The sequence below is a fragment of the Ovis canadensis genome, chromosome 2, assembly GCF_042477335.2.
Source record: "Ovis canadensis isolate MfBH-ARS-UI-01 breed Bighorn chromosome 2, ARS-UI_OviCan_v2, whole genome shotgun sequence".
NCBI classification, from domain to species: domain Eukaryota; kingdom Metazoa; phylum Chordata; class Mammalia; order Artiodactyla; family Bovidae; genus Ovis; species Ovis canadensis.
This window is the reverse complement of record NC_091246.1, coordinates 126,089,055-126,108,283: the sequence shown is the minus strand read 5'-3', so window position 1 is coordinate 126,108,283 and position 19,229 is coordinate 126,089,055. Positions and strand designations below refer to the sequence as shown.

The window sequence follows — 19,229 nt, the reverse complement described above, 5'->3', positions numbered from 1 at the left end:
AAGCCACAGCATGTCTTGGGGCTTTGATCTAAGCCTCTGTCTATGGTTCATAAGCCTCAGATGGTGCTATGGTTAAATATTTGCAAACTGTCTACTTTTTATAAAACTGTTAAGTTTTATTGGAGTAAATCTGGTTGCTTTCCTGCCTTGATCAGTCTCTGCTTTTCCAGATGCTTGATATAAAAGAACACAGTCTGCCTATCATACAAATAAATACAAAGTCTTTCTTTAAGAAACAGATATTTCCATTGCAACCTCTAATTTAGAATTTTCTTTCTTGGAAGTAATTGTGTAAGCCTGAAGATGTATGATTTTTGTTTGTTCATTTTATATCTCAACATCACTGATATTTGTTCACCTAATTTTTAAAACTGAATTGATCAAAAAATTCAACAAGCAGACTCCAGGTTCAAATTTTATCAAATGATTTATTTTAATTTTTCTAATTATCTGATATTAAAGTTAAGTAATTTGAGACTAATTCCCCAAAATATATTTAATATACTCATGGCATATAGTAGACTTTCAACTTCATAAAAGCAGATTTTGGAGGTGAAGTGTCAATGTGAGTGGCTGTTCAATACCACTTCCTTTCTGCCTCTGATCAGTTCTTGATGACATTATGGAGATTAGCTAAACTCCTGGGAGACAGGATAAATTTTATCTGTCAGCTCAACTATGAAGTCTTCTCTACTATGTACTACAAGGAAGTACTACTTCCTTGTAGTACATAGTACCTGACTTCCTAGGTAGTGCAGAGGTAAAGAATCTGCCTGCCAATGCAGGGGATACAAGATGTGGGTTCAATCCTTAGATTGGGAAGATACCCTGGGAAAAAAATTGGCAACGTGCTCCAGTATTCTTGCCTGGAAAATCTCATGGACAAAGGAGCCTGGAGGGCTACAGTTCATGGAGTCTCAAAAGACTGAGCACAGCAGGGCACTGTCTCTTTACTCCATGCCAGCCACTTGCTCTAGAACCCTAGTATAGATAACTTGAAAACTAGTTCCCATGTATGATTTATATAGAAATAGGTTTACATTTTTTCCTTCTTATATTCATCCATCTGCACATACACACAAACATATACAGTGGTATGAACTATTTCGAGCAGAGTACATAATATAAAATATTACATTTTATTTTTGTATCTTGATCAATAAAGGATGCATGAAGGCATTTTTGTTAACAGTACATATAACAGTTCCTTGAGCTTTTAATAGAAGCTAAAATTGAAAAAGTTCTAAAAAAGTAAAATATTATTGCTTGTGGCTTAATTTCCCCCTCTTCCTTACTGAGAGAGATACAGTTTTGTTTATGATATCAACTGGCCAGATTAATTTTTTTTACCTCCTCATATTCCTTTGCAGCTATTGTATGCCATTCATGGCCAAATCTATATGATTCATTGATATAAAGAAAAAGAGTCAGTTGGGTAATTTTTACTTTCTTTTCTCTTTTCCATCTTGGAATATAAGCATGATGCCTAGATATTCTTAGCCAATTTGTGCCATATGGATAAAAGCTGGATACTACAAATAACAGAAAACATGTTGAACTATCTTTAATGGCATGGTCCTCACCCTCATGCCAATTCTGAGCTATCTACCTCTGAATTTCTTGCTTTGGAAGGAAAAGAATAGTTAATCCAGTAGATTAAAGTTTCTGATGCATGAAACCAAACACAGTAATGAAAACATATATCAGTAAAAACCTATGGGTCTTAAAGTGATAGCCCTATAACTTGAATTTTTGTCTCTTTGTTTTTCAGTATTTGAATTTTCCTGGCTGGAAGGAAAAAAATAAAATATTTTTTCTTTTTTCAGCTGGCAGAACTCCTTCCTGGAAAGTAGGTTTAAAGCAAAAAAAAAAAAAAAAAAAAAAGATAAATTAAGGCTCTTTCTTTTTATAAAATGAGTACTGAGTTCAGAAAACAATGTAGAGAATAATTGAAATATCTGTATGAAAAACTTAACTACTTTGTGCACATTTTTTAATAATTTTATACATTTTTGTCTTTTCTATTAATGAAAATTTACTATCTCATACTTTACTTTGTCAACAAAGGTCCACCTAGTCAAAGCTATGGTTTTTCCTATAGTCATATACGGGTGTGAGAGTTGGACTATAAAGAAAGCTGAGCACCAAAGAATTGAGGCTTTTGAACTGTGGTGTTGGAGAAGACTCTTTTTTTAAATATAAATTTATTTATTTTAATTGGAGGCTAATTACTTTACAATATTGTATTGGTTTTGCCATACACTGACATGAATCCGCCATGGGTGTACACGTGTTCCCCATCCTGAACCACCCCTCCCACTTCCCTCCTCACTCCATCCCTCTGGGTCATCCCAGTGCACCAGCCCCGAGAAGACTCTTGAGAGTCCCTTGGACTGCAAGGAGATCCAACCAGTCCATCATAAAGGAAATCAGTCCTGAATATTCATTCATTGGAAGGACTGATGCTGAAGCTGAAGCTCCAATACTTTGACTACTTGATGTGAAGAACTGACTCATTGGAAAAGACCCTGATGCTGGGGAAGATTGAAGGTGGGAGGAGAAGCGGACAACAGAGGATGAGATGGTTGGATGGCATCACCCACTTGATGGCCATGAGTTTGAGCAAGCACCGGGAGTTGTTGATGGGCAGGGAGGCCTGGCATGCTGCAGTCCATGGGGTTGCAAATAGATGGACATGACTGAGTGACTGAACTGAACTAAACTGTCTCATAGGTAGAATTAGGTTAGGACAGATTTTGAAAGATCGTAAGGTCATAAGTGTATTTATCCTCCAGGTATTTCTTGTCTTCAGAGAAATTAGCAGCACTTTGTCTATAACCATATTGGAATTTTCCAGGATAGCTCCAATTTAATCAACACCTGTACCCTGATTTCTTTTTTTACTCATTTCACTCTTTTTTCTAAAGCTATCTCTGTGAGCTATGTTATTTTTGAAATAAAATATTAAGTCTCTCAGATTTTATTCCTTTTTCTTTTACTCAATAAAACAAATCATTTTGACATTTTACTCCCCTATAGGAGTTCTAAATTTCTCTTTGAGGCTGCCCTTGAATTTTCCTCTGTGTTCTGGAACACTTCACAGAATTTATCCCCTGCTCAGAACTTTCAATGCCCCCATCCACAATCTCTGCCTGACACTCAGTGCCTTATAAGACACAGCGCCAAGCCAACTTTTTCAACTGTGTCTCCTCCTGCATTCCTGTACCAGAGAAGCCTGGACCCTCAGGAGAATGAACCACATAATTTCTAATGGTTCATTTTCAAGGCAGTTCTGAGTCCACAATATTCATGAAGTCCCTTAGTGTAGTATAGCTCCTAAGACAGTAATTTAAGTAGTTGGCTAAAAAAAAAAAAAAAAGGCAAACCAAAAAAAAAAAAAATGAGCATCCCTTAGAATCTATGTGTTAAGGACAGAGATCTGGTTTGTTGCCAGATTATGGAGCTAAAGTTCATGGAGAGTAAAAGACATAACTCTAATGTTCTTGAGAGTCCCTTGGACTGCAAGGAGATCCAACCAGTCCATTCTGAAGGAGATCAGCCCTGGGATTTCTTTGGAAGGAATGATGCTAAAGCTGAAACTCCAGTACTTTGGCCACCTCATGCGAAGAGTTGACTCCTTGGAAAAGACTCTGATGCTGGGAGGGATTGGGGGCAGGAGGAGAAGGGGACGACTGAGGATGAGATGGCTGGATGGCATCACCGACTCGATGGACGTGAGTCTGAGTGAACTCGGGGAGTTGGTGATGGACAGGGAGGCCTGGCGTGCTGCGATTCATGGGGTCCTAAAGAGTCGGACACGACTGAGTGACTGACCTGACCTGAAGATGCATGTGGTGGAGATGTCACAAATCATCTTCAGCTAACTGCCCTCCAGCTGGTTTATTTCAGTCCTCCAAACCTGTCCTCAATGCACCATCACAATTGTAATCTTGATGCATATAGAAGCTGTAGGATTATCAACATCAAGCCTGAACAAAGTCTTGTGACACTGTCACATGTTAACTCCTGTGAGGCCATTGGTGGTGGAGGTTAGGTGCCGGGGTCCAGCCCCGGTGGATCCAGGGAATTCGAAGGTGGGGACGGTGTCGGCATCTTTGGAAAAATACATATTTAATTACAGATATAGAGAGAGATTAGAAACGGATAGTGTAGTAGGAGATAGTTTAGTGGAGAAAAGGAGGCTGAATCCAGATGGGAATTCAGCCAGAGAAATGGGAGCAAGAAAGAAGCGACATGGGGGAATCAGTCTTTTCAGACTGATCCATTTTCTTTATTTTTAGGTTTGCTTATATATCTTTTGTTACACATAGGGATGAATACAGAGTCACACAGGGGTCAGCAATCCTGACCTTTATCAAAATCAGGTGCTTCACATAAAAAGGTCTTAGGGATTTTATGATCCTTTCTTTCTGATAACCAAAAACTTTTTTCCAAGGGTGTTTTTTCTTAAACCAGGCACCACCCTCCAAATAAAGTTACATTCCTATAGGATGAGAGTGTAGTGAGTTATAATCAAGAAAGGAATTTATTTAACCCAAAGTTAACATGATTAATCTTAAAGGTTAATGCTTATTTCTTCTATATGCTTAAAGGTTAATACTTCTTCCTATATGCTAGTTATATTCATTATAAGGGTAGGGAACATGGAGATTTAGCAGCAAACATCAGCCCAACAAATGAAAATCCTTTCACCAGTGCTCCCCTTAAGATCTGTTTAGTCTTAAGATAGTGATAAAGTTACATTTTTACATAACAAGGACACAGTGATTTATAACAAAGCACAGTGATCTATTACAAAAGAGAAAATTCATTAACTCAAAAAGTCTAGTATTGCTAACCTCAAAAACTAATATATTTCCTTTTCTATAGTCCAAATACATTGATTAATATATTCCCAGGTGCCTAAGGATATGGAGGCCTGGCAGCAATCATTGACTCAACAAGAAGAAAAAGCCCTATGCTAATTAAGACTCTCAAAATACTCCAAAACTCTCTGTGCTGTTTATGGTTAAGAGGTAGTAAACAATCATGTGGCAGGAGTATGGATAATCCTGTCACACAAGCTAGTCTGTCAGCAGAGAGGTTTGACCTGAGACATCCTTGTCCCACCCAGGGAAGGGAATTAGCAGCAATTATTGACGCAATAAATGAAAAACCCTTCACCAATATAATTCCTAATCAACCCACTATACTAATAATTTCTAACTCCCCAAAAGAATTTGCCTTTAGTAAGTCTAAAACATCTCGTGCCTCTCAGGTTGGGAGGCTGTAAACAATCACATGTGGCCAGAAGAACCTATACAGGCGGGCTAGATAACCTTCAGGGGAGTCCGTAAGCTGAAACACTCTTGTCACGCCCAGGAATTTTTATTGCCTTGGAGCTGCAAGTTTACTCCTTCTTCGAGAGAAACGGTTATGGGGGAGAGCCCCCTGTAATGTCAGAGGTGTAGGTGAGAGCATAAAACAGACTCTGGTTTTGGGGTAGATGCTCGGGAACAGGGGGTTTCCTGAGGCTTGATCACGCCTTTGCATATGCCAAGCCTCCTTCCTCATGACCTTTGCCATGGGCAGAGTTCCTCACGCTGGCCCCCAGCAGTTAGGGATTCAGTAGTTCAGGGAGATGATCAGCCATACTAGCCGCAGAGAGAAGATGGATGATCAAAGAAGATGGAAACTCAAGTAAGACCAGACATTGCAACAGTGTCCCTTGAAGGTGTCTTTTCCTTGGTCCCACATTTGACATTTTTCCTTGGCTGCAATTTTTATACTTTCTTAGGTACCATGACTGGGGTTGAGTAACCTTAGCTCCCCCATCCTCCTTTCCAGGTTCTTATTGACCTAACTTTTCCCATTTTCTTTACCCTCATTTTCTTTATCCATTCCAAATAACAAGAAAGTATAACTATCTTGTCATGGTTTTTCATTGCAGAACATAAAGTCTCAATTACAGACTCAGTCATTTGCAAAAACCTTTCTCCAGTTCCCTGAGAAGCTCAATCACACAACTCCTTTGTTGACACAAACTAACTTTACTCCAAATTCTAATTACACACAGATACACACACACACACATATCACAAAGCACTAAATTCTAAACTTAGAATAGACGATGATTTCTGTTTTGTCTCAATTAAGCTATGTATCCTACTCTGCCACATAGGGCACATAACAGGAAAGAAATGGGGGTAAGTATGTTTCCCTCAAGGACACCCATTTGGGTCTTTAAAGTCCCAGTGCTTATACTACAAACTACAGTCATCAAGACAGTATGGTACTAGCACAAAGACAGAAATATAGATCAATGGAACAAAATAGAAAGCTCAGAGATAAATCCATGCACCTATGGATACCTTGTCTTTGACAAAAGGGGCAAGAATATACAATAGAGAAAAGACAATCTCTTTAACAAGTGGTGCTGGGAAAACTGGTCAACCACTTGTAAAAGGATGAAACTAGAGCACTTTCTAACACCATACACAAACATAAACTCAAAATGGATTAAAGATCTAAATGTGAAACCAGAACCATAAAACTCCTAGAGGAAAATATAGGCAAAACACTCTCTGACATAAATCACAGCAGGATCCTCTATGACCCAACTCCCAGAATACTGGAAATAAAAGCAAAAATAAACAAATGGGACCTAATTAAACTTAAAAGCTTTTGCACGATGAAGGAAACTATAAGGAAGGTGAAAAGATAGCCTTCAGAATGGGAGAAAACAATAGCAAATGAAGCAACTGACAAAGAATTAATCTCAAAAATATACAAGCAGCTCCTGCAGCTCAATTCCAGAAAAATAAACAACCCAATCAAAAAGTGGGCCAAAGAACTAAATAGACATTTCTTCAAAGAAGACATACAGATGGCTAACAAACACATGAAAAGATGCTCAACATCACTCGTTATCAGAGAAATGCAAATCAAAACCACAATGAGGTACCATTTCACACCAGTTAGAATGGCTGCCATGAAAAAGTCTACAACCAATAAATGCTGGAGAGGGTGCAGAGAAAAGGTAACCCTCTTATACTGTTGGTGGGAATGCAAACTAGGACAGCCACTATGGAGAACAGTGGGGAGATTCTTTAAAAAACTGGAAATAAAACTGCCATACGACCCAGCAATCCCACTGCTGGGCATACACACCAAGGAATCCAGAATTGAAAGATACACGTGTACCCCAATGTTCATCGCAGCACTGTTTACAATAGCCAGGACATGGAAGCAACCTAGATGTCCATCAGTAGATGAATGGATAAGAAAGCTGTGGTACATATACACAATGGAGTATTACTCAGCCATTAAAAAGAATACATTTGAATCAGTTCTAATGAGGTAGATGAAACTGAAGTCTATTATACAGAGTGAAGTAAGTCAGAAGGAAAAACATCAATACAGTATATTAACGCATATATATGGACTTTAGAAAGATGGTAATGATGACCTTATATGAGAGAGAGCAAAAGAGACACAGATGTTAAGAAGAGACTTTTGGACTCCGTGGAAGAAGTCGAGGGTGGGATGATTTGAGAGAATAGCATTGAAACATGTATATTATCATATGTGAAATAGATCGCCAGTCCAGGTTTGACGCATGAGACAGGGTGCTCAGGGCTGGTGCATTGGGATGACCCTGAGGGATGGGATGGGGAGGGAGGTGGGAGGGGTCTTCAGAATGGGGAACACATGTACACCCACGGCTGATTCATGTCAATGTATGGCAAAAGCCACTACAATATTGTGAAGCAGTTAGCCTCTAATTAAAATAAATATAATTTTTAAAAAATAAAGTAATTCAAGAAAAAAAAAAAGAGTCCCAGTGCTAGGGAGCCTGACAATGTTCCTCATATGGGAAATCCCCCAGCTCTAGACTACTGTTGCAGAATAAGCCAGAAGCCTTCAGAAATATGGTAAAAAAAAAAGGGTGGATACTGCAGAGGCATGGGATGTTTGTTTTGTGGCTGGCATTATAAAACACAAGGACAAGAGACATAGTACACACCTGATGGTGAAGATGCCAAAAAGCCTCAAATCGGGGCGTTACCCACCTCCTGACTCTATGAAATTCAGGATTTAAACCTTTTTCACCCCACAAATTTTCAAGTGTAATCCCTGTAATTGAACCTCAGGATCTGGCAATTGCTCTCCTTCTGTTTACAGAGCTGTTATTCCATCCCTGGCCTCAGTGTAAGAGAGAACACTGTGAGTAGCTCAGTCTCATGAACCAGCATTCCAAATTAAACTTTGGCGCCCTCGGCCCAGGTCAGAGCCCTGAAAGAGCGGGCTTCCAGAGACATCCAGGCTGAGGAGTCTAAGGGAAACTAGGATGCATTCTGGTGTACGCACCTGACAGAGTAGGGGCAGGAACCGGGGCCGTGGTGACCTTGACTGAGGCCCTTTAATGCTCTCTCCAAGGCTGTGACATCCGGGTAAGGAAAGCAGGGTGTGGACGGGAAATGTTAGAGAAAATGCAGGATGCTTTTTTTCTCTTGAGAGTTTTAGGTACTTTGCTTGAGAACACTACACCGTGAAAGCCCAGACCAGTCAGAGAACTGGCAGATAAAATTTGCTGTTTCTTTGTGTCTGATGAGATGCAGCCCTCTAGAACTCTGTCTAGGCTCTGGCTTGTAAAATCTGTCTCTGCTCGGAGGGGTTTGCTATAGATAAAATGGGCGTCGGTTGTTTAGGAAAAGCCCAGTAGGCTGATACTCCTTTCAAAATCCTTCCTGTAATTCCTGGCCAAGAACACATCTCAAGGGAGGGCAGAGATCTGAGAGAAACGGGCTCTCAGAAAACCAGATGCAACCTAATTTTCGTGGGCATTATGGCTGGCCATCAAACTTCTGGAGACCTGGAAAGAATAGCATTCTCATAAAGCTGTTTCCTGTGAATCTCTCTCCAAAAAAGAAAAGAAAAAAGAAAGAAAGAAAAATGCAAAACAAAACAAAAGTCTGACATTCACATTGTGAAAGCTTTGTCTCCATTGGGGGAAGAGTGAAAAAGGGTAAAAGTCAGCCATTATTCCATTTCTGAATGTTAGATCATCTTTCTAATTTTCTTGAGAGCCAGCAAAGTGGACCTGCAAGGTCTCATATTTTAACAGTTTCATGTTGATACAAAGGCAGTCAATAGTGATGGTTTTACAGATGGCACTTGGCAAAGATTCCAACTCAGATTCCCTAGGCACTGTTCTAGATTTGGAGTCAATGTCAGAGTGGGCAGGAGACTGTACAATTAGGAAGAATGCATAAAGCTCTAGGATTCCAGGCCCCTCTTCTGCTGTAGAACTTCCAGAGAGGCAAGGATGGAGCTCTTCATGACAGTGTATTCTAATGTATTTAATTTCCATTATAACATTTCAGCATGCTGCTGCTGCTGCTGCTAAGTCGCTTCAGTCATATCCAACTCTGTGCGACCCCATAGACAGCAGCCTACCAGGCTCCCCTGTCCCTGGGATTCTCCAGGCAAGAATACCAGAGTGGGTTTCCATTTCCTTTTCCAATTCATGAAAATGAAAAGTGAAAGTGAAGTCGCTCAGTCATGTGACTGACAGCGACCCCTACCAGGCTCCTCCATCCATGGGATTTTCCAGGCACCAGTGGGGTGCCATGTCCTTCTCCAAACATTTCAGCATAAATATTGCTAAATAGGTATAAAATTTAATCTCTCCATTAGGGGAAGTTTCTTACTAGGGCAAATATCTATTCAGAATTTGATAGGTAACATTCTAAAAATCCTAATTACCACACACCAGCAGGAGTTAACAGAGGAGCTTTAAATAACTCTGTTTTAGTCTGCATTCCAGAGTTCACTGTTTTTTCATAAGAAATGGTAGAAATCCACGTGGATGGGCTAGAAATAACAGACAGGCATCTCAGTCTTTATGTAAATAGAAGGAATAATCTAGTTGAATTACATCCTGGGTTAAAATTTCAGTCTGTATGTCTACCTGCAAAGTCACATACACGTGACTCTACTCTAACTCTGATGAGAAGATTAGCAGAATCCTGCCCCTGGAATATTGTTGAATATGTCTCAAATGAATTTTTCATGCAAGGCACTTACTTAGAATTCCTAAACATTAGAATTCAAAGAGTTTATAGACCAGGATTATATAACTTTTCTGTGCCTGCTTGCAAATAAATTGGTATAGCAGAATTTGGTTTTAGATTAATTACATTGTACCTTATTATTGTTTTTGTTTGTTTTATTTAAAATTTAAAAAATTTACAAAGTTGTGTTGATTTTTGTCATGTGCTGTGCTTAAAGCTCAGTAGTGTCCGACTATTTGCAACCCCATTGACTGTAGCCCACCAGGCTCCTCTGTCCATGGGGATTCCCCAGGCAAGAATATTGGAGTGGGTTGCCCAACCCTTGGATTGAACCCAGGTCTCCTGCATTGCAGGTGGATTATTTACTGTCTGAACCACCATGGAAGACCGATTTCTGTCATAAAACAATGCAATCAGTCATAATGATACATATATCCCCTCACTCTTTAGCCTCCCTCCCCTCCCTCCATCCTGTTCTTCCCTTATAAGTTTTTGTGCAGCAAAGGCAACAATAAACAAACATAAAAGATAAACTTCAGAATGGGAGAGAATAATTGCAAATGAAACAACTGACAGAGGATTAATTTCCAGAATGTATAAGGAGCTCATGCAGCTCATTATTAGGTTTAAAATGGTTAGAAGACTTAAGCAGACATTTCTCCAAAGAAGACATACAGATGGCCAGTAAACAAATGAAAATATGCTCAATATCACTAATTATCATTGTGTCTTATTGTTTATAAGGCTCAGGATAGGGGTACAAATGGAGGTCCATATGCCCTAAATTTAAATATTTAAGAGTATAAATCAACAAACTTTTAAAAATTTTTTTTACTTTTAATTGATTGATGGTTGATTTACAATATTGGTTTGATTTCTGTCATACATCACCATGAATTAACCACAAGTGTACATATGTCCCCTCCCTCTTGAATCTCCCTCTCACTTCCCACAAATCAAAAAACTTTTAAATAATTTACATTCTATCTTTTTACCTTGACAACTCTGAAATGCTATTGATTGATACCATCTAAGAGGAAGAATTTAATCAATTAAGTTGCCTAAGTTGCCTTCTGCCTAGATCTATCGTTCAAATCCACAATACTTGACTTAATTTAGACAGCTCAAAGTTTGTGTAGAACTTTTAATGCTAAGTCACTTCAGTCGTGTCCAACTCTGTGTGACCCCATAGACGGCAGCCCATCAGGCTCCCCTGTCCCTGGGATTCTCCAGGCAAGAATACTGGAGTGGGTTGCCATTTTCTTCTCCAATGCATGGAAGTGAAAAGTGAACGTGAAGTCGCTCAGTTGTGTCCAACCCTTAGCGACCCCATGGACTGCAGCCCACCAGACTTCTCGGCCCATGGAATTTATCAGGCAAGAGTGCTGGAGTGGGGTGCCAATGCTAACATTTCCTGTTATTTGTTGTTTAGTCACTCAGTCATGTCCAACTCTGTGACCCCATGGACTGTACCATGCCAGGCTTCCCTATCTTTCACCATCTCCCAGAGTTTGCTGAAACTCATGTCCATTGGACTTCCCTGGTGGCTCAGATGGTAAAGTGTCTGCCTGCAATGCAGGAGACCTGGGTTTGATCCCTGGGTCAGGTAGATCCCATGGAGAAGGAAATGGCAACACACTCCAGTACTTTTGCCTGGAAAATTCCATGAACTGAGGGGCCGGGGTCGCAAAGAGTAGGACACAACTGAATGACTTCCCTTTTACTTTCACGTTCATGTCCATTGAGTCGGTGATGCCATCCAACCATCTCATCCTCTGTCGTCCCCTTCTCCTATGGACTTCAGTCTTTTCCAGCATCAGGGTTTTTTCCAGTAAGTCAGTTCTTCGCATCAGGTAGCCAAAGTATTGGAGCTTCAGCTTCAGAATCAGTCCTTCCAATGAATATTCAGGACTGATTTCCTTTAGGGTTGACTGATTTGATCTCCTTGCAATCCAAGGTGCTCAGGCGTCTTCTCCAGAACCACAGTTCAAAGGAATCAGTTCTTTGGCTCTCAGCCTTTTTTTCCCCAGAAGGCTTTTAGTAGCCAGGTATACTAAAAATGATATAATGATCATAATTTTAGAGGATTATTTTCAATGAAATCATATGTATTTGGCTAAGTTATTCAGAAAATAAATAGACGCTGAAGGTAAATAAGTAATAGTAAATTTCTAATATTTAATGATCAGTAATTAAATGTATATTTGCATCATATATGCACATAGTAAAAAATGTTTGTTTTATATTCAATTGAAGTTTCTAGACATTAAAAAAATTGCATTAGTGTTGTCTCCTTGTTTCACAATTGTTTAGATTTGTTATTTTTGTTCTTAATTTTGTTTAAAGCATGCTTGGGATGCTTTGTAAACTGGTGCAAATATTCTAGTATTGTTAAAGGACAAAGGTTATATTTTGGAAGATGCATCTTGCCTTATTATTGTCTTCTCTGAAATTTTCATGTTACTTTAATTTATTTCCTGTAATGTAAGGTTTTTACTCCATACAAATGGCAAATGCAAATGCAAAAGAGAGAAAGACATCTTGTCCTAAGTTTTATTAGTCAACTCTTTTTTGCCTTGAGTTTTCTCTGCAAACATTGCTGTTATTAACTTTTCACCTAATTATGTGCAGAACATTGTGCTGGGTATTTGAGGTGATTAAAAGTTTAGTAAGATACAACTCTTGCCCTTCAGTTCAGTTCATTCGATCAGTCGTGTCCGACTCTGCAACACCACGAATCGCAGCATGCCAGGACTCCCTGTCCATCACCAACTCCTGGAGTTCACTCAGACTCATGTCCTTCGAGTTGGTGATGCCATCCAGCCATCTCATGCTCTGTCATCCCCTTCTCTTCCTGACTCCAATCCCTCCCAGCATCAGAGTCTTTTCCAATGAGTCAACTCTTTGCATGAGGTGGCCAAAATATTGGAATTTCAGCTTTAGCATCATTCCTTCCAAAGAACACCCAGGGCTGATCTTTCAAATGGACTGGTTGGACCTCCTTGTAGTCCAAGGGACTCTCAAGAGTCTTCTCCAGAACCACAGTTCAAAAGCATCAATTCTTCGGTGCTCAGCTTTCTTCACAGTCCAACTCTCACATCCATACGTGACCACAGGAAAAACCATAGCCTTGACTAGACAGACATTTGTTGGCAAAGTAATGTCTCTGCTTTCAATATGCTATGTAGGTTGGTCATAACTTTCTTTCCAAGGAGCAAGCATCTTTTAATTTCATGGCTGCAATCATCATCTGCAATTTCCCCATCTATTTCCCATGAAGTGATGGGACCAGATGCCATGATCTTCATTTTCTGAATGTTGAGCTTTAAGCCAACTTTTTCACTCTCCTCTTTCACTTTCATCAAGAGGCTTTTTAGTTCTTCTTCACTTTCTGCCATAAAGGTGGTGTCATCCACATATCTGAGGTTATTGATATTTCTTCCAGCAACCTTGATTCCAGCTTGAGCTTCTTCCAGCCCAGCGTTTCTCATGATGTACTCTGCATACAAGTTAAATAAGCAGGGTGACAATATACAGCCTTGACGTACTCCTTTTCCTATTTGGAACCAGTCTGTTGTTCCATCTCCAGTTCTAATTGTTGCTTCCTGACCTGCATATAGGTTTCTCAAAAAGCAAGTCAGGTGTTCTGGTATCCTCATCTTTTTCAGAATTTTCCAGTTTATTGTGATCCACACAGTCAAAGGCTTTGGCATAGTCAATAAAGCAGAAATGATGTTTTTCTGGAACTCTCTTGCTTTTTCGATGATCCAGCGGATGTTGGCAATTTGATCTCTGGTTCCTCTGCTTTTTCTAAAACCAACTTGAACATCTGGAAGTTCACGGTTCAACTTGAACATCTGGAAGCCTGGCTTGGAGAATTTTGAGCATTATTTGACTAGTGTGTGAGATGAGTGCAATTGTGCGGTAGTTTGAGCATTCTTTGGCATTGCTTTTCTTTGGGATTGGAATGAAAACTGACCTTTTCCAGTCCCGTGGCCACTGCTGAGTTTTCCAAATTTGCTGGCATGTTGAGTGGAGCACTTTGACAGCATCATCTTTCAGGATTTGAAATAGCGCAATAGGAATTCCATCACTTCCACTAGCTTTGTTCGTAGTGCTGCTTCCTAAGGCCCACTTGACTTTGCATTCTAGAATGTCTGGCTCTAGGAGAATGATCAAACCATCGTGATTATCTGGGCTTTGAATATCTTTTTAGTACAGTTCTTCTGTGTATTCTTGTCACCTCTTCTTAATATCTTCTGCTTCTGTTAGGTCCATACCATTTCTGTCCTTTATCGAGCCCTTCTTTGCATGAAATGTTCCCTTGGTATCTCTAATTTTCTTGAAGAGATATCTAGTCTTTCCCATTCTGTTCTTTTCCTCTATTTCTTTGCATTAATCACTGAGGAAGGCTTCCTTATCTCTTCTTGCTATTCTGTGGAACTCTGCATTCAGATGCTTATATCTTTCCTTTTCTCCTTTGCTTTGTGCTTCTCTTCTTTTCATAGCTATTTGTAAGGCCTCCTCAGACAGCCATGTTGCTTTTTTGCATTTCTTTTCCATGGGGATGGTCTTGATCCCTGTCTCCTGTACAATATCATGAACCTCCATCCATAGTTCATCAGGTACTCTGTCTATCAGTTATAGTCCCTTAAATCTATTTCTCCCTTCCACTGTATAATCATAAGGGATTTGATTTAGGTCATACTTGAATGGTCTAGTGGTTTTCCCTACTTCAATTTAATTCTGAATTTGGCAATAATAAGTTCATGATCTGAGCCACAGTCAGCTCCCAGTCTTGTTTTTGTTGACTGTATAGAGCTTCTCCATCTTTGACTGCAAATAATATAATCAATCTGATTTCGGTGTTGACCATCTGGTGATGTCCAGGTGTAGAGTCTTCTCTTGTGTTGTTGGAAGAAGGTGTTTGCTATGACCAGGGCGTTCTCTTGGTAAGATACAACTCTTGCCCTTAGAATTGTGCATATCTAAAAAGGTAAGACAAAATCTGCACCTTGTATTAACAAAAATATATTGTGGACATATCTACATATCAGATTCATATGGACAAGGAAAACTGTTTGTGTATACTTGTGTATATTCTGAGAGAAAACAGAGTTTGGAATTCAATATAAGCAACATAAATAATAAAGCAATTTTTTATGGTATTCATAAAATTTAAATTAATTACTACTATGTGTCTAATGAAGTTTAATTTTTTGATTTCATTAGCTCTAATACTCATGCAGTTAAAACTCATAAATATTATAGAGAATTAAAAGAGTTCTTTCCTTTATAAAGAGCAACTAGGGAATTCCTTAGCAGTTCAGTGGTTAGAACTCTGCCCTTTCACTCCTGAGGGCACAGGTTCAATCCCTGGTTATGGAACAAAGATCTTACAATCGCCATGGTATGGCCAAAATAAAGAAAGGGCAAATTATTGTAAACATTATCACAAGCAGGTAAACCCCAGTTTTCTTAAATTTCTTTTTACCTAATGTTGAAATTTGAAAGTGAAAGTTGCTCAGTCATGTCTGACTCTTTGGGACCCCATGGACTATACAGTGCATGAAATTCTCCAGACTAGTATACTGAGCGGGTAGACTTTCCCTTCTCCAGGGGATCTTCCCAACCCAGGGATTGAACCCAGGTCTCCCACACCGCAGGCAGATTCTTTACCAGCTGAGCCACAAGGGAAGCCTTACTTAATGTAATTTAACTCTATTTTGTCTTTCTTTTATGCTTTAGACACGAATTCAAATCTTTATCCAGCTGCTCAAAAGAAAGTTTTTATTTGAATTAATGTTCTTCTGTATAGCTTTTACAAATCTCTATTTCAGTTAATTTTCATTTCTCTTCAAATCAATTGAGCTGAGTATTAGTAGCCTTAACAACTTGCTCTGGATATACAGATCTTTAGCCAAGATCCTCTAGCCAAAGCTAGAACAACTGCTTGCTTCCAGACTTTTGCAAGAATGCACCTGCAAGTTCAAGGCACACAGTCTGCAAGGAGATATACCAAAGTCAGATGAACTGTTGAATCTACAACTGACTTTAGCCAAACCACTTTTGATTTTATAAAACAAGTCAGCTAAAGACAATTGGATTAAATAATGTGGCACAATTATTTACTTACAGGTATTTTCAGTAGTGATTTATAGTCATAGTGATGGTTAATTTTATGTTAACTTGATTGAGCTAAAGGATGCACCAAAGAGCAACTAAAAATTATTTCTAGTCGTATCATTAAAGGTGTTTCCTGAAGAGATTAGCACTTGGATCAGTGGACTAATGTAGATTGCCCCCACCAATCCACTGAGGATCTGAATAGAATAAAAAGGTAGAGGAAGGATAAATTTGCTTTCTCTACTTGAATGGGACATCCATTTCCTTCTGCCCAGGTACATCAGTGCTCCCAGTCCTAAGCCTTTTGACTAGGGCTGGGGCTTTTTTTTTTTTTTGCTATGCCAATGGCTGTCCTGGCTTGGATTGGAATTACATAAGCTTCCCTAGGTTGACAGCTTGCAAAAGGCAGATGGTGGGCCTCTCAGCCTCCATAATTCTGTGAGCCAATTCCTCACAATAAATCTCTTTATATATATATATATATATATTCACATCCTATTGATTCTGCTTCTGTGGAGAATCCTAATACATTCATCAATATTATTTCAGGTACTTGTTTGATATTCATTTATTGAAACCTCACGTGGTGTCAAGGTATGTGTTTGGCCCAGGAGTCACAAAATAAGAGTTCTGTTATAGGGAGTTTTGGCCAGACTTGTAACTATGCAGAAATGTATACTGTTCACCAAAAAAAAAAAAAAAAAAAAAAATTTAACTCATGTTATTTAGGAATTATAAGATAAAACCATAAGCACAGACTGTTATGAAATGCATTTCAGTTCAGTTGCTCAGTTGTGTCCTACTCTTGCAACCTCATGGACTGAAACAAACCAGGCTACTATTTATTATATTGCAACCAATGCACACTTTTACACATTTTAAGTAATCATAAATCTGGGCAGAGATCAGTGTTAAAGGTCCCTTCATTCTTGCTGTGACAAGCCTTGAGAGCCAAGCTTCTCTAAATGTATTTGCTCTTCCTTGGGCTTTATTCAGACTTGCCTGTTTCTTTGTTTTTTCCTAACCTCCAAATATACTTCAAATAAAATGTGGCAATTTTCAGTATTTATTAATATAAATAGTATTAATCTAGGCTTTTAAAAATAGTTATTCAAAAGCCAAAACTTTAGTTTGTTTAAAAATAATATTGCCATACATTTGGATCATTCTAAAGTTTATCAAATTTTTTCACATATATTAATTTATGGTCCTTTGGATGGAAATGATTGGAGAAATGATGCTCTTTTGTGTGTTGTCTGAGTTCAGGAATCTCTGTATTCAGAAACTCTACAGCCTTAGAAGAGCTCAGTTTTGCGGCAGAGAGCCATATGGCCCCCACCTTATGTATCTTACAGAGAATTTAGCTCTGTCTTTTAAGTGCAGCACACTTAAAATCTCAGGAACAAAATTCTCATCCTTTCTTAGTACAAAGATAAAAATACAGCTGGATACATGGGTTAGAATTTCCTTTGGGGAAAACATGTGATTTATTTTCAAAGACACAAACCTGAACTCCGGCCATTTTACAATATTATGGAAGCGTCCTGTTTTTCCCAGTCTTTGCAGAGAACTGACTAACCACTATTTGACCTTGCAGACTTTCCACTGTCGCTAACAATCTTGGTTTCACCTTAGTGCTTCACCTCTATTTACTTCAAGTTTTAATACAATTTTCTTCTACTTAAATAAGGGATGGGAAGGTGAAGAAAGATGTGATGACAGAAAAAGATGATGCAATCTAATTTAGAGGCTTCTCTCACTACCTGAAATATCACTTCTCAGTGAAGGCTGTTTTAATGATTCAAGCATGCTGTAAGGTAATTTTTCAACCTAGCTTATGTTTATTGTGACTCTTCCATCCAAAACAGTGGACAGTTGGTGGCAATCCTGAAGAAGGAGGTCATGCTTTAGGAGAGAAGAGATTGAGCTTGTTTAGTTGACAAAATATTACTGGGGGTAGGTCACCATCCCATCTTGCATTAAAGATAATTTCTGAAAGAATAGAATGGGGTTGATAGTAAAAATTTGACACCAAACACGTATTACTGTCTCTTCATTCACCAACAGGTACTTACCGACTATGAACTACATGGCTGTCTATATGCCAGGACCTGGGAATTCCACAGGGACTACAGATAAGACTCTGTTCTCATAGTGATAAAATATCATGTGCCTTGTTGGGGGAGAGAGAAAATGAACATAAATTACTTACATTGCTTCAGATTGTGATAAATATTATGAAGAAATTAGATTATGACAAGACAGGGTGACACTGGTAATCGAGGAGCAACTGAGGGTGGAAGGTAGCAAATAATGAGAAGAACTGTAGGAGCTGAGGTTGGAGGCAAGGGCCTGATGGCAATCATTTAATATATTTAAATATAGATCCATGACTAACATAAATGTGGGAGCAACTATGAAAGCATGATGCATAAATATTAGGATACTAACAAAATAGAAATAATTCAAATAAAAATTATAGAATATGAGAGATGGAAGACAGTAGAATAAGCTCACTGATTGCTTGCACAGACAATAATGGAAATCATCAATAATTAACAACCAAGTTAGTAAAATATTAAATACGTAAAACAATGGGCTAATGCCATTTATAGAAGATACATGAACTAGAACAGAAAAGGTAAACTTCTGTGTATACCAAAAGAAAAATCAAACGATGTAAGAGAAAATAGAGTACAAGATGTGGAGAAATAAACACAGCAAATATGCAATGGTGCTTATAAATTATGACAATACAACGTGGTAGAAATTAGTTCAAACCTAATATTGCATTAACATAGGTGAAAGTGAAAGTCGCTCAGTCATGTCTGACTCTTTTCGACCCCATGGACCATACAGTACACAGAATTCTCCAGGCCAGAATACTGCAGTGGCTAGCTTTTCCCTTCTCCATGGGATCTTACCAACCTAGGAACTGAACCCAGATCTCCCCCATTGCAGGCAGATTCTTTACCATCTGAGCCACAGGAGAAGCATTCAATATAGGTGAATGGAGTTAATTCATAT

At 38.8% G+C, this 19,229-nt stretch overlaps 1 long non-coding RNA gene across 1 annotated transcript in view; it reads right to left on the bottom strand.

Moving 5' to 3' along the window:
• LOC138433782 (uncharacterized) overlaps positions 1–19,229 on the bottom strand; it is an 89,056-nt gene that overhangs the window by 17,827 nt on the left and 52,000 nt on the right. Inside the window, exon 2 of the long non-coding RNA XR_011254464.1 lies at positions 18,278–18,375. This is a non-coding gene — a long non-coding RNA (uncharacterized lncRNA). The remainder of the gene's footprint in view (positions 1–18,277; positions 18,376–19,229) is intronic.